We start from the raw sequence: 17,213 nt of genomic DNA on the forward strand, positions 1-17,213 counted from the left end.
GTCTTTGACAATGCAACACGCATGTCATGTTTGACATCCAATCGATTTCTACTTTTCGGTTTGATGGTAACAAGTGCTGAAACTCCTGACTCGCAAAGATACGTGGTTGCAAACGGAATCAGAGCTCCCACAGCTCGCTTTGCCAGACGAGGGTAGGCTTGTGTCAAGGAGCACCAACATTCTCCAAGACTTCGAGTTGAACTCATGTCGTATCATTTCCTTTGTCCTCAGGTCAATGAGGTCATCTTTGGCAAGGTTTGCATCATTAATACAGTTTATATCAGCAAGGAAAGGATTACAAATCCACGTTTCAACTTTAAGGTCATCTGAGCAGAAGTAACCTTCGAAAGAGTTCTGCAGTGTTTCCCGGTGTCTGCACATTTCTGCCTGCAGAGAAATTGACAGGGCCTTGTCTCTCTCGACTCCATCCTGCAGAAGCACTTCCTCCAGCATTGGAAAGTTTGCATAGTTGGCTGCCTCCAATCTCCTCTTTCACAGTGGCAGCTTGCCCAAAAGAGCTTGTAGGTTTTCAGCAGAATCCATAATGGTGACTGCATGGCCTTGAATTGAAAGACTTACCACATTCATATGGCCAAAAATATCCGCCAAATAAGCCAAACCCTGAATTAACCCTGTCAAACTGTTCCGAGAGTGGACTTTCCTTTTCTCTCAAAAAAAGTGAAACTTCTGCCCTAAGTTCCATGAAGCGCTTCAAGATTTGTCCTCTGGAAAGCCAGCGAACTTCTGTGTGGTAGAGAAGAACTTCATATTCTGCTCCCTGTATGTTACCTGACTGTACACTCAGTATCATCCCATTTCAACCTACCTTACAGATCTACTAGTCTTCAGTAAGCAAGAATAAGTACTTAACATCCTGTACATAGACCAAAAAATAAAACTTTTTTTATAAAAAGCTGGCGAAAATAAATTTTAAATAATTTTTATGTGCCTGGTTCACGGACCCCCTGAAGCCCATCCAGAGCCCCAAAGGGGTCCATGGACCACAGGTTAAGAACCCCTGCTCTGGAGTGAATATAGACAGCAGTAAATGAATGTCTAACCACGAGAACTGAAGGATTTCATTATGAGGGTCATTATATAAAGGGAAAGATCCCCATACAGAACCACTCAAGCATGCCATTGTTGATCAACCAGATGATTGAAGTGAAGTTCCCGTTACATAAATCAGCCATTACAATTGAAGAAACGTGTTTGTAAAGCTGCACATTTCAAAAGATGAAAGTTATGTTTCTTTTGATGTTCAGTTTAGATAAGCAGGGAAATTGTGAGCTTAAGAGTGTTCATGTGTCACCACAAGGACGGATGGTTAGTTAAATAGGGCTTAAGGATAATTCCCAGTATGTAATTGCCTCCTGTGATTTTCCCTTATGTTTTTACATACACTTGGTCAGCCATGCAAATGAGCGCTCCATTAAACCACGACAACCGACATAATTCCGACATAGACCCGGACATTACAATCGGAAAGTAAACCCCGCCCCACCAACCGACTAAGAAACAAGGCCACACCCCCAGAGTGGGACGAGGGGCGTGGAAACTATCGTGGCCGGCAGACCACGCCCCGATCTTCATCATTTGTCGAGCCGACCAATCCAAGTTCCTCCTGATGACTCCATCTTTGCTCTTTGCTTATTCGGGTTCCTTCTGATGACTCCAATGTAGTATTTGGTTTTCCATTTCATTACAATTGTACCATGTCCTGATGCTGTGTGGATTCTGCTTCCCTGCTGATGGACCACTGGTAGCTTGTAACTGTTGCTGCGTTTTTACCTGAGGAAGTAATGCTGAAATCTATCTATCTGAGTTCTTCCCAACATCTTTCTAGGGCTAGGAGTTAGGGAGCTAGGGCTAGGCGTTAGGGCTAGGATTTAGGGCTCGGAGTTAAGGGAAGGAGCTAGGGCTAGGAGTTAGGGATCTTTGTTTTTCACATTTCTTCCTACTTTTTCACATTTCTTCTTATTCATTCTAATTCTTGCTTGTTTTTTCTTTCTCTCTTTCTTCATCTATCTGTCCAAGGAGAAGTGAATTCTTGTAGAGATTTTTTGGAAGGTTCACTTAGCTGTGCCTGGATCGGTTTGAGGGTTGTGGAGTAGCGGCTGAAACCCGAATTCTATCCAGGTTCCTCCTGATGACTCCATCTTTGCTCTGTACTTATTTGGGTTCCTTCTGATGACTCCAATGTAGTATTTTGTTTTCCATTTAATTCACCTTAATGACTGCCTGTTTCAGCAACATTAATGGACAAACCGGCTCAGTTGCAGTATGTTCAGAACCCCCACTGTTTAATGCAGTGTTAGCTGCTACACTGCTATAGCCACAGCATCAGTCGGCCTATATAGGCTTGATAATCCTTGTTTGGGAAGGGTTATCAGCGCACTCCAGTGACCTGTTGCTGACTCCCTGGCCATCAACAGTATGGAACGGATTCCCCCCACAACGTAAGATGATGATTCTGCCAAAAACGGCTGTTAAAGCTTATGTAGGTTGACTGATGCTACGGTTTGCAGTGTAGCACTTAATGTGGGCGGTTCTGTGTTTTTCACAGACTGCAACTGAGCCCTTTTCCCCATTTTGTGTTAATATTCACTTTGCCGCCGCCTACAACTTAAAGTTCTTAACAAGCAATGGGTACCTCAACAGGGTGGATATGTGGCAGGCACCCCCTGTTGGTCAGGACCCTTGCATCAAGTGCTAGTGTGTCACACTTGTTCATGGTCACCATTCCAGTTAAGAGTCCGAGAGGTATTTGCATATAATATTGTGATGGTTCCCTGAACCGGCTCCTGGGTGAACAAACATCCATGACACGTAGGTTCCCGAGGTAGTTATATCGTTGCTACTGATTTGTATTGAGATACCTCCAGCCATGGTTTAATGGGATACAGAGTATAAGGGATACAGTGCTAAAGGGATACAGAGATATGCGTTGTGAAGTACTAAAGAGAGGTTCTTCTTCCTCCTTCCATTACACAGGCCGCAAGCACCCTCTTCCATAACCTTAAATAAGGGATACAGAGTATATGCGTTGTGAAGTGCTAAAGAGAGGTTCTTCTTCCTCCTTCCATTACACAGGCCGCAAGCACCCTCTTCCATAACCTGAAATCCACAGGCAGTATAGGTTGGTAAACATTGCACATTTAGACACTTTAATTTGGCTTCTCTTTCCAGACACAAACACTGCTCAAATTCGATTCCTTTACCTCTCCCACCTGAGTAATATGTCCCACCACATTTGAGACATTAGTGATCCTTAAACTCAATGTAAATTCACCATTCACCATTTACCTGGTTGCCCATATTTTACACCACATGCAGACACTTTTAATAATGACCAGCTCATCAGACGAACAACAATTGCATTCTAATTAACTCGCTTCATTCCTCTACCTAAGACTCACAAGAAGCTGCCAACCGGTGGTAAGGAGCTATCAACGACCAACCCTTGTCCTTTTCAGGGTGGGCTTACTGATTCGCACCTCTCACTTTTCCTCTTTGCACACACCGCATCCACCTGCACCACGATACCACACTGACTTACCCCTCCTCCCCCTCCTGGTTCATACCAGTATCAGGATTGGTACCCGTCCGCTGACGGTGCCCCAGTGGGTGAAGGGTCATAAACAAGCCCTGAAATTGACTCTTCCATCCCCTTTTCTTTCTCTCCACCTACCTCGAAATGATTCTTCTGGGCCCATGTCATACATGTCAGAGTAAATAAGATTGTAGAGGGGGTTAAGCACTAAGGGGCATAAGGCTTTGGGTTGTGAATAACTGTTTCATTGTGCCTTTTTCTTGCATTGATTGTTGTTTAGTAAATGTTTTGCTTTTATTGACCATTGGAAATACCTGTCTCGCTACATACTTTGGTAAACAGTTGTTTACAACCTGCCAGTGTTGTCTCTTTTTTTCATCTTGACTCAATTAATTTGTAATAGAGGATAGCCGGGAAGTTTTGCCCCATCGATTGGCTCCATGATTTAGCCGATACATATTTGACAGTACCGCTCGACTGTACCTGATTAAGTAGATAGACAAATATGTATTGACGGTGTGAGCCTCAACTGACGCTGTCAAACCACTGGAAAGGCATTGCGTGTAGTGTAGCAACGAGGATCCTGCCATGTTTTACGGTATCAATTGGCGTTCATGGTTGAATAGCAACCTGCTGGGCGTGAAGTTATCAGGCCTCAGGACTAGGAGTTCGGGAGGAATCCAAGAAGTTCCCCTCACATAAACCCAGAAACACAGATCCGCAACAATATATTTATCAAAGCATCCCTCCCTTTAAATAAGGGATCGTTTCTCTGTATGCAGCTTTGACATGCGGACTGAAAATTCGTTTCTCAGTTTCTACTGGGTGACATTGGCTGCAAATTTCAGAACTAAATGGTTTGTACCTCGAGGTAATGTGTTCCAAATTTCAGCAACGTCTGTTTCTACATTCTTGAGTTTTATTAAGAAACCCCTCGAATTCACGTTGTGTCTGTCCGTCCGTCCGCCCAAAATGTGTTGGCGCTCATATATCAAGGACTATACATTGAAACTAGCTGAAACTTGGAATATACATCGGCCAATAGGTCTAGTTCGGGGCTTTCAAAACAAATTCCACCTAAGTGCTATCGTTTTTACTTTAAAATTATATATATATATATATATATATATATATATATATATATATATATATATATATATATATATATATATATATATATATATATATATATATATATATATATATATATATATATATATATATGTATATACACACTTTATAACTCTTCAAAATATTATGACACAAATCCAACATGCTGGCCTAATGGATAGAGCTATCAGACTCCCAAGCTGGGGAAGGTGGGTTTGAATCCCATCTGGGTTGAATTTTTTTTTTTCCCCCTTACTTTTTCAAGTCTTTTATATCGTCTTGAATAATGAGAAAAAAAACATGTTGTACAATGAGCAAATGCATTTTGTTCGTATTTCAAACGTAATTATTCTCAAACCTGAATTTCAGCGTCATTATGAATATTGTACCACAACAAATTGCTTATTGTGTGGAAATCAAGGGAGGAGGCGCAAAGCACCCCTTCCTTTTCTGGGGATGGTTTCTCTGAATGCAAATTTAACATGGCGACTGAAAATTCGTTTCTCGGCTTCGACTGGTATATTGTATATATGAATATACATATATACACACTTTATACCCCTTTCAAACATAAAAAAAATTCTAACATGCTGGCTCAATGGCCTAATGGATAAAGCATCAGACTCCCAAGGCACACTGCAGAGTGGCCATCTGTTTGGGCATGAAGGCACACCGCAATTCTGGACATTTGCTCGGGCATTAAGGCACACAGCAGGCTGGACATCTGCTCGGGCATGAAGACTCACCGCAGGCTGGACATCTGCTCGGGCATGAAGGCAAAAAGCAGGCTGGACATCTGCTCGGGCATGAAGACACCGTGGGCTGGACATCTGCTCGGGCATGAAGACTCACCGTGGGCTGGACATCTGCTCGAGCATGAAGACTCACCGTGGGCTGGACATCTGCCCAGGCACGAAGACTCACCGCAGGCTGGACATATGCTCGAGCATGAAGGCACACAGGCTGGACATCTGCTCGGACATGGACTCACCACGGGCTGGACATCTGCTCGGGCATGAAGACTCACCATGGGCTGGACATATGCTCTGGCATGAAGGCTCACCACGAGCTGGACATATGCTCAGGCATGAAGGCTCACCGTGGGCTGGACATATGCTCTGGCATGAAGGCTCACCACGAGCTGGACATATGCTCAGGCATGAAGGCTCACCGTGGGCTGGACATATGCTCTGGCATGAAGGCTCACCATGAGCTGGACATATGCTCTAGCATGAAGACTCACCGTGAGCTCGACATATGCTCTGGCATGAAGACTCACCGCAAGCTGGACATATGCTCAGGCATGAAGGCTCACCATGAGCTGGACATATGCTCTAGCATGAAGACTCACCACGAGCTGGACATATGCTCTAGCATGAAGACTCACCGCAAGCTGGACATATGCTCAGGCATGAAGGCTCACCATGAGCTGGACATATGCTCAGGCATGAAGACTCACCGCGAGCTGGACATATGCTCTGGCATGAAGACTCACTGCGAGCTGGACATATGCTCTGGCATGAAGGCTCACTGTGAGCTGGACATATGCTCTGGCATGAAGGCTCACCGCGGGCTGGACATATGCTCTGGCATGAAGGCTCACTGTGAGCTGGATATATGCTCTGGCATGAAGGCTCGCCGTGAGCTGGACATATGCTCTGGCATGAAGGCTCACTGTGAGCTGGACATATGCTCTGGCATGAAGGCACACAGCAGGCTGGACATCTGCTCGGGCATGTAGACTCACTGTAGGCAGGACATCTGCTCTACTTCCACTTCCCGTTGTTGTGCCCCCCTTTTTCCTTCAACTTCCCTTCTCTCCTCCTCGCCATCCTCCACCCCTCCTTCCCCCTCCTTTCCCCCTCTCACCTCCCCTATCCTGCACCCCTCTCCGAATCCTATCCACCCGAATCGAATCCTGTTTGCTGCCTGGATGTTTTCATCTCGTTATTACTTTATCTCAATATGATTTCCTTCATTACGACACTCCTGAATATTTTGCTCCTACATTATCTCTTCCTTCATCCACTTTCAATATACAGACAACTGTTTTATGTCCATATGTTTGCATTATTGTGCTGTACTTACTTTTTATTTGCGTAACTAACTACAATCACAGCTTCCCCCTTAATTAGCTGTAGCGTGATGCTATTTGAACTGGTGTCATATGACGTGTGCATGTCCATTCATTTTCATTGGTCAAATGACCTCTTTACACCAAACTAGCTGCTTATCATTCCGTAATTTGTCATTTGATGAAGATGACTGAAAACACTTCGATTTGTGGAGCGTGATGTACAGTTAGCAGTACAACCGTACCATTTCCATACCTGAGTGCACAGTATCAAAGAAGATAATGCTCGTCTTGAAATGATGAAGTAGGTAATTACTGTGGTCACCTGAACCCAATTCGTCCGACTATGATGATGGCATTCCATTCATGTGAAGTCAACAGGTGATTGTATCACTGTGTGCAATTTAAAATCTCTAGGTTTATTGATGTGGAAAATGAAGCCTTGTCAAAGAGGAAATAATTAGTACTTATACGAACAGTTTTATCACTTGGACTGTTGAAGTACCCAAATGCATCCTTTGTAACATCCATGCTAGTCGGTGCACGGCCATATTTTCTTCAGTGCAAGATAACACTACCTCCTGCTATCATGACTCATTTCGTACAGCTGTATCAATAGTTGAGGCAGACACAGCCTCATGAAAATGAAGAAATTCTCGAAAATCACTTTTTCTGAATGATTCAGCTCATTGAAGTTTTGGTAATTTTTGCACTAAAGCGTTTGTATGTTGAATAATTCTGATTTGTGAGCTATGGTGCTGTATCTGATGGTCCCTGGAGAGTTGAAGCTTGGAGTTGCATATTCGAGGAGCTATAGGGCCATGAAAATGCTATAGGGGCAAGAGGAGCTAGCTATAGGGGTGCTTTCCTGGGTCGACATGTCGTGGAGAACTTTTTCCCCACACTTCACCATATAGTTGTCTACCAGCAGGTAAAAGTTCAAGTCGCACCTTTTCCTCGGAACGAAAAGTGTTTTCTAGCCGCTTTTTGTCGGACTGCCCATGGCCTAGAAACTTTATAATTAATCGTTGTCCTACCCTCTTATATCACATGCCACCATTTTGATTTGGTGAACATGCATGAATGCAGCAGATGTCATTTATCGGGGTTTCAGTTACCAATACTATAAAGACAAATTTTGTTAAATTATTTATCCATATACATTTTCAGTAATGTAGAATAATATAACATGGAATTTTTTAAAATTGTGATTGTAAGTTGTTTTTTTAAGGAGTTTGTGTTAAGACCTACTCGTGTAATCTGGATGTGTCACATAGGGCCTAGGCTACGCATTCCATGGCTTTAGCATGATGTAATAGCCGGCGAAGCCGGTGTTGTGAATGAACGCGTACGTATTATGTTGAAAACCAGATTTTGCTGGATTCTTTGAGAATTGAGAATTTGAGAAAATTGTTGAGAAAATTGAGAATTGAGAAAAGAAAATTCTTTGAGAATTCCTAGCTTTGACGCACAAAATCACTCAATGGAGGCCGCCATCTTGCGGATGTGTAAGTATGCATAAAATTTTTTGAGAAAAAGTTCAATATGAGTTTGTTTCACCCGTCTTTGTTTGATTCACAATCTTATGCACCTCTAATTTGTAATTAAAATACTTTAAGACCAACCTTGTTCCCTGGGCCCGCATGGGCCTGGTTATCTTCAACGAAAATCGTCACCAAACACCGGAACCAATGAGATTCGAGCATTTGAAAAAATATTTCAAAAACCAAATCGCTCCATGGAGGCCGCCATTTTGCGGATGCGGAAGTATGCATAAAAAATTACAAAAAAGTTCAATAGGAGTTTGTTTCACCCGTCTCATTTTGATTCACAATCTTATGCACCTCTAATTTGTAATTAAAATACTTTAAGACCAACCTCGTTCCCCGGGCCCTGGTTATCTTCAACGAAAATCGTCACCAAACACCGGAACCAATGAGATTCGAGCATTTGAAAAAATATTTCAAAAAAGCTTTTTACCACATTTCGGACGCTGAAAACGGCGTCTAATATTCTAAAATTGACGAAGAATTATTTTTTTTAAATCTCGCGGCCGTCGGGGATAGTTTTTCACGGCCGGAAATATCCGAAGTTGAGACGGAATTCACCGAATTAATCAAGAAGGAAATTTTATAAATTTTAATCTCATCCAGAATGCAAATGGTGTCATTTTGAACTAGGTACGGTACATACTACACCTACGTACTACCAACTACCTAACCTGCTGATGCCATAGTGATGGATAAAATAGTGGCAAGAGGCTTTGGCTTCGCCGGCTCATTGCGGCTTTGCAGTCGGGTACTAGTATGGAAAAATCGGTGTAACGTAGAATGAAAAACTCTCAGGTTCTAAGGGAATTTTCAAAAAAATGTCAAGTGCGTCGAGCCGAAGACATCCAATATGAGACTTTGTGGAATATAAATTAGATTTTCAGTGGACTTTTTTTCAAAACGATCCTTTTTCTTGAAAGTTCTGTGTGTGTGATTAGAAACGATATGCATGATGGAGTTTTCCTGATCAGGGCCGGCTATTTAAAGTTGTGTTCATATCGATAATGTATCTGCTAGAAAGATAGCTGAGTAAAATGCACTCGCCATTTGGCTGTCGAGCCTGGGTTCAAATTTCGGCCCAGCTATAAACTCTCATCCTGGTGTTTTGCAGGCAGGGTGATGCAGCATCGCATGTGCCGTCCATTGGATGGACGTCCAACTGACCATCACATCCACCAACATTAGTTTGATGTTAAAAATCCTTCCATTGGATGGACGTCCAACTGACCATCACATCCACCAACATTAGTTTGATGTTAAAAATCCTTCCATTGGATGGACGTCCAACTGACCATCACATCCGCCAACATTAGTTTGATGTTAAAAATCCTTCCATTGGATGGACGTCCAACTGACCATCACATCCACCAACATTAGTTTGATGTTAAAAATCCTTCCATTGGATGGACGTCCAACTGACCATCACATCCACCAACATTAGTTTGATGTTAAAAATCCTTCCATTGGATGGACGTCCAACTGACCATCACATCCACCAACATTAGTTTGATGTTAAAAATCCTTCCATTGGATGGACGTCCAACTGACCATCACATCCGCCAACATTAGTTTGATGTTAAAAATCCTTCCATTGGATGGACGTCCAACTGACCATCACATCCACCAACATTAGTTTGATGTTAAAAATCCTTCCATTGGATGGACGTCCAACTGACCATCACATCTGCCAACATTAGTTTGATGTTAAAAATCCTTCCATTGGATGGACGTCCAACTGACCATCACATCTGCCAACATTAGTTTGATGTTAAAAATCCTTCCATTGGATGGACGTCCAACTGACCATCACATCCACCAACATTAGTTTGATGTTAAAAATCCTTCCATTGGATGGACGTCCAACTGACCATCACATCCACCAACATTAGTTTGATGTTAAAAATCCTTCCATTGGATGGACGTCCAACTGACCATCACATCCACCAACATTAGTTTGATGTTAAAAATCCTTCCATTGGATGGACGTCCAACTGACCATCACATCCACCAACATTAGTTTGATGTTAAAAATCCTTCCATTGGATGGACGTCCAACTGACCATCACATCCACCAACATTAGTTTGATGTTAAAAATCCTTCCATTGGATGGACGTCCAACTGACCATCACATCCACCAACATTAGTTTGATGTTAAAAATCCTTCCATTGGATGGACGTCCAACTGACCATCACATCCACCAACATTAGTTTGATGTTAAAAATCCTTCCATTGGATGGACGTCCAACTGACCATCACATCCACCAACATTAGTTTGATGTTAAAAATCCTTCCATTGGATGGACGTCCAACTGACCATCACATCCGCCAACATTAGTTTGATGTTAAAAATCCTTCCATTGGATGGACGTCCAACTGACCATCACATCCACCAACATTAGTTTGATGTTAAAAATCCTTCCATTGGATGGACGTCCAACTGACCATCACATCCACCAACATTAGTTTGATGTTAAAAATCCTTCCATTGGATGGACGTCCAACTGACCATCACATCTGCCAACATTAGTTTGATGTTAAAAATCCTTCCTTCCTTTAAAAAAAAAAAACCCCTTAAAGCGAAGAGCAGGTAAACTATCCCCATTGTCCAAATTCTAAGATTTCTGGTCTGTCTTAGAGGGGCACAAACAGCGGCATGACCCACATGCATGCAATAACTGATGCAAACCCACAGACATGTAAAAGAAGGAACCAACACAAGTAATATGTAGTAGGTAAATTTGTATCAAACCCCATGGTTTTGATCCATACTAACGTTTTATCGTCCACATGAAAAGAAAATCAGTTGGTGTCACTAGAAATGCCGACTGTCACTCGCGTGACTCGTGACAAGTTTTTTTTTGTTTTTTTGTTTTAGGATGGTGCCCTTGGACCACTGGTCATGCACTCAGATACCAAGTTGCACCAGACAAATGCTTCTGCCAGGTTCACATATATTTAGTCCTTACGAACAACCCACAGACCTAGATGTATTAACTTGTCTGAAGCTAAAACGTCATAACTTCTGATCACACATATTTCTATTTAATAACCCACTTCCTCCCCAAGAATCAAAAATAAAAATCCCAGAAGCCTGAAGATGTCAAATGCCTGTGAAGACAGCGAGTACTCCATATGTGCGTTGCTATAAACCTTTATTGTGAGATAGAACTTGAAGATCAGACTAGTTCATGTTAAGCAGAGTCAAAGAAAACAAAATGTAACCTCCACACCAACATCAGGACGTTTTAATCACAATCCAAGCATATTATCGATTACACATTTATATTAAAAATCCCCACAACAGTTTTCATTCAGATTCAAACCAAAATAGTCCCACATAAATTTCTCCAAAATCTGACCTTTAACCCCAGTTAAAACTGCCATAAAATTATAATCCCATTCAAGATTTCACCTGTAGATATTTTTTAAAAACAACAATCGATTTAACCAGGTATTCAATTGATTAAATAGACTACTGGTTATACTGTATATTGGCATATAATGTTAATACATTGGAGAAATCAATATGGGTAAAAGTTTTGACATCAGTTACCTGTTTGTGACTACCTGTACTATCAAAATCTCTTACGTAATGTGATGGTTGTGTTATCAATTATCATTGCATGATACCAACCAAATGTGCGATTTAGTTATTTTTTCACATTCAACCGTTTCAAAGTCGAACCTCATTCATAGCCCAGGAGCATTAGCCAAAAATGAAGGGGAAGCCTAGAAGAAATTAGTAGAAAGCTGATTTTTTTGCACAGAGCTCCAGAATGTCATGTGGATACCCACAGTACAAAGTCCCACGAGTCCCACCTTGTGGCATTTTCAAAATTCAAGATGTCCGCCGGTTAGACGGAAAATGCATAAATTGCGATAACTTCAGCCTAGAACCTCATAAAAGTATACTTTTTATGTCTAAATATATTCTTTAGCATCCTAGGATTATGGCCATTACTGTTTGTAATGGCCATAATTGCAAAAACTCTCGGGACATTGATTTAGAGGGTGATAACAGTGTTTAAGTCAGGAATAAGAAAAGTGACATTCAGTTAACACGGGACTGTCCAAAACACTAGAATCAGGTTGGGATGACTGGGATCAAAGAGTTGGTCTGCTTTTGTGTCGTATTGTAATTAAATGTCAAATCCCCATGTGTTGTTTACCTCTTGCAGGCCTTGTGGTCACAATGTGAAACATTCTGCATTAAATAAAATAATAGCAAATTAAACTTATCATGATTTTGATGTTTTTTTGCATTACAGCAGCGGCAATTTTGTCAGCCATCTTGGATTATATCTACATATCATTATCTGAGGTCACTGAAATATATTCTATTAAAATCCTAGTGTGCTAAAACACATATTTAGCCACGAAAAGTACACTTTTATGAGGTTCTAGGCAGAAGTTATCCATATTTATGTATTTTCCATCCAACCGGCGGCCATCTTGAATTTTGAAAATGCCACAAGGTGGGACTCGTGGGACTTTATATTGTGGGCATCCACATGGTATTCTGAAGCTCTGTGCAAAAAAAATCAGCTTTCTACTAATTTCTTCTAGGTCCTAACCTAATGCTCCTGGGCTAATAATGAAAGTTTGTTGCACTAAATCGTTTAAATTGTCATATTGGTATTTCAAGAGTAAACGATTGCAAATGAATTTAATAATTGCTTATCAGCCAGATAGTCTTTGAGTTAATGAATGGGAAATAACTCAAATTTTGTCCTCATTCTAAGTGCTGATGGACATGTTTGGTGAATTTATAACTAAATAATTCAACCGTAGTTACTTCTGAAACATCAAACTGAATCGACGAAAGTAAATATTAAATGTGTGCAATTGGCATAATGTAAATTTTTCCATATTGTTGATTAAGCTTCTCTTCAGATAAATCCTTATCCGAAGATAATTTAGAGGGGATGGGGTTTGTGCTTGGGATTGAAGGATTAACGGAAGGAGGAGAGAAAAGCAACCCAAGTTGCAAGTAACATGAGGGGTGTGAGGGAGAGGGAGAAGGCAAGGGGAGACATAGCGCCGTTGTAAGGTGACGATTTGGTTGTTGTAGCACCCCCAGAGGGAGAAGATGAACTGTTTGTTGCAGCTGCATATGCGGTTAATGGCTGTTTGGGGAGGAAAACAGAAAAATATATATATATATATATATATATATAATATCAGGTTTTCATTTAATAACCGATCATCTATTGTTCACAAAAAACAACAACATAATCAGACAGAAGAGGAAAAAAATAATTATATATAATAAAATAATAATAAAAATAATAATAAAAAATAATTCTATATATTAATATATAAAAAAATTCACCCCAATACTGAAATTATTATTGTACTTCATTAACAATTGAATGTGCTTTTCTGTACTATAACATAATTATTACAATATTGAGAGGTTATCAATGTTACAAATGGCTACTAAATAAATGCCTTCTCTTGCGGCAGTTGGGGCATTTTCAGTTGTAACGGGTAGTTTGCCATTGCGCTTCCAGCGGAAGCCCAAATTTGGCCAGAGTGCCGGTGATAACTCGCTGACCCTTCCAAAAACATGGCGGGATCTTCAACGTCCAACATTTAATGCTGTCGAATTAGGATACCCAGCTTAATGTCCATCTGAGGGAAGGTACACGAGTGGTGACTGTGAAACACCAATCTGGCAGTTTATAGTCGGGTCAGGATTTGAACCCAAACTATAAACACTCATGGTATAATAACAGACAAATAATATACAATCGGCTGAGATAGTCCCATTTAATATCAACAAATAATAATTATTTAATTCTGATTAAAGTTTGATTTCAATGGAAATGAAAATCCTTTAAGAAATTTGGTGTAAACTACATTGTGCACATGGTTAGAAATCAGTAACGGATATTCTAGTTTATGTAAAAGTGGAAATCCTGAATTATTCCACCGATTTGTAAGACAGTTAAGATTAATATAGTATTAATTATTAATAATTTCACATTTAACTCCTTTATCGACAAAGTTATTTTACAAAGTCCTTGTGAGAAAAAGTTTCGTTATTCTTCATAAACTGTGTGTGAAAAACCCCCCAATAATATTACACAAAACATTTGTTAAATATCACTCCCAACTACAACTATCATTGTGCACAACGATATCGCATTGTAATTGAGCATTTGTAGTTTGAATACCGATTGTTCGCCATGAGAAATTGCCAACACCAATTGTTTGGTTTCAAAATATCTGCTGAACATTGTGACATTCCTTTAACCGGTTGTTGTTATTGAATTTTTAAAATTCTTCATTGCTGGAAAGTAAATATTCTTCCTTTTTATTATTCGCTCCACTCACCTGCATCATTTGCAGAAGCAGAAGGAAGGCACAAAGGTTAACGACACAGTTGTAAGACATTTTGGCACAAAGTTTTGCCTTTATTGAGTCCAGACGAATGTCACCCACAAAGCACAGTCAGGCAATGGTACCCAGAAATGGTGCCCAGCAACTACTCGAGATGTCCAATAAATATACCACTTGTCAAGAGCCACCTTTTAAATAGATCACTCTCCAATAACCCAACACCTGGTTAGCGTGTAAAGAAGAGGAGACAAGGGGGATGAGATTTCAGTCTGAGGGGAGGAGAAAATCGAGAAAGAAAACAGAGGAAAGCAAAGAAGAGAATGGAATACCGTACAGATAAGTCGTGGTTTGACAACTAATGACGTTCCTGGATCCTGTTTTCAAATGGAAATAGTTCTGAAACCAGAACACACTAGAATTTGTTTTACACCAACATCTACCATATAACACACAATATCAGTTTGTGTGTTTGTGTACAACGATATCACATTGTAATTGAGCATTTGTAGTTTGAATACCTACCGATTGTTGTCTGTTCCCCTTCATAAGGGTAGGTTTTAAAGGCCAATCTTTTAACATGAACGTGTGTCCACTACGGTCTATATTTGAGGATTAAACAAACTAAAATACATTTTCCATAAAAAGAGTTATTCCGTCTCTTCTATTGGAATTGTAGACAGTGGCTTGCAAACCGAGCCTCAAGAGCGGTGTACAGAATTGTTTTAAAAAACAACAATAAATACAAGACGCGGGGAGGTGAAATTCGCTGCATGTGATGTGCAACGCGCGCATAGTAAAACTTGTTAATTTACGTCCGTAGGATGTCGAATAAATAAAGATATAAGCACACCTGACACTAGGCCGAGGCTTCAGACTTTGGCATGCTCACGAGGCTGCACCGTGGAAGAAACTGTTCCAACCCGTCATTTTTGACTGGCTTTTTATGAGAATGGACATATATAACACCATATTAATAGGTAAAACAATGTAAATAGTCAATAAGGAGCATTAAAACCATAAGGAGTGTAGGAAAAGTAAAGTACGTAAATAAAAAGTAAGTACAGCGCAATAATACATACATATGGACATAAAGTCTGTGTCTTCTACCGACTCCTCTCCGGCCTTGCTCCGCAAGCTCTGTCTGTGCTCTGTCCGCTAAATATTCCTACAGGACGCACAAGATCTACCAGCAACCCTCTTCTGGTGAAACTGGCAAAATCAAGACTCTCTGCTCACCTTCACTCTTTCATTCCCCTTTACTCCCACTTCTGGAACAAACTCCCCCACTCCCTTCAATCCCACTCATCCCTCCAGGTCTTTAAAACAGCTGTTCACCACCATCTCTTATCCTCCCCCATCCAAAACCTTGATCTTTTCTACCCCCGTTAATTCACCCCAGATCCACTTTTTTGAAATACCGACTTCTTTCCTGGAAGTCCCAGCAGGGTCCATGTGGTTTTTACCTCTCCCACCCCCACAAGCCCTTTCCATGCCACCTCCCCACAAGCCCTCTCCCTCCCACAGATCTCCCAATGTCCCTGCTCTCAAATGTTGTGCTTGTGTGCTTCCCCCTCTCTCCCCATCTTGTCTCCCGCTCCCTTTATTATGTCTTACGTGTCCGTTTGTTTGTTTTTGGTCATTTATGTTCGCTCTTACACGAGCCTCGATCTTGTATCCAAAAAAAAAAGGCAGTTGTCTGTGTATTGAAAGTGGATGAAGGAAGAGATAATGTAGGAGCAAAATATTGAGGAGTGTCGTAATGAGGGAAATCATATTGAGATAAAGGAATAACGAGATGAAAACATCCAGGCAGTAAACAAATGTTTCCACATTACTTTTGTCCAATAGCTTATTAATGGGTCAGCATCAATTACCATTGTCAGGCCTTCTCGTTACGTCACGTGAAGATCACCAATCAAATGAAAATACTGCACTGGAGTCGTCAGAAAGAACCCGAATAAACAATGACAGTCATCAGAAGGAACATGGATAGGATTTGGGTTTCACCTGTGAGGTACAAGGTGTCATTTAAATAGTTATTCAAACAAAATAATCACAATAGTGCAACACACACAAACGGGCTTTTTCAGTACTCTCAACTACATATTAAATTTAGAAAGTCCTACAGAATGGCACAGATGGAGCGTAAGGTACTTATCTCCGAGCTGTCGCGGATTCAATTATTACAGGTTCGGCTATAACTCGGTCATCCTGGTGTTTTTTTTCTTTTCTTCTTCTTCTTTTTCATTTTTTTGTATTCAAGATCGAGGCTTGTGTTAGAGCTAACATTAATGACAAGAAAAAAACGGACACATAAGACATAATAAAGGGAGCGGGAGACAAGATGGGGAGAGAGGGGGAAGCACACAAGGTCAACATTTGAGAGCAGGGACATCGGGAGATCTGTGGAAGGGAGAGGGCTTGGGGGGAGGAGGCGTGGGAAGGGGGGTGTGGGTGGGAGAAGTATAAAACACATGGACACAGCTCGGACTTCCAGGAAAGAAGTTGGTATTTCAAAAAAGTGGATTTGGGGTGAATTAACGGGGGTAGAAAAGATCAAGGTTTTGGATGGGGGAAGA

At 41.0% G+C, this 17,213-nt stretch overlaps 1 long non-coding RNA gene across 1 annotated transcript; it reads right to left on the reverse strand.

Moving 5' to 3' along the window:
- Positions 1–11,507: 11,507 nt before the first annotated feature.
- On the reverse strand, positions 11,508–14,793 carry LOC137421196 (uncharacterized). Its single transcript, XR_010983274.2, has 2 exons — positions 14,629–14,793; positions 11,508–13,415 (listed from the first exon to the last, which is right to left on the reverse strand). It is a non-coding gene; the product is annotated as an uncharacterized LOC137421196 (long non-coding RNA).
- Between the last annotated feature and the right edge of the window lie 2,420 nt (positions 14,794–17,213).

Source organism: Myxine glutinosa, chromosome 2 (genome assembly GCF_964187855.1).
Source record: "Myxine glutinosa chromosome 2, kmMyxGlut1.1, whole genome shotgun sequence".
In the NCBI taxonomy this organism is placed as follows: domain Eukaryota; kingdom Metazoa; phylum Chordata; class Myxini; order Myxiniformes; family Myxinidae; genus Myxine; species Myxine glutinosa.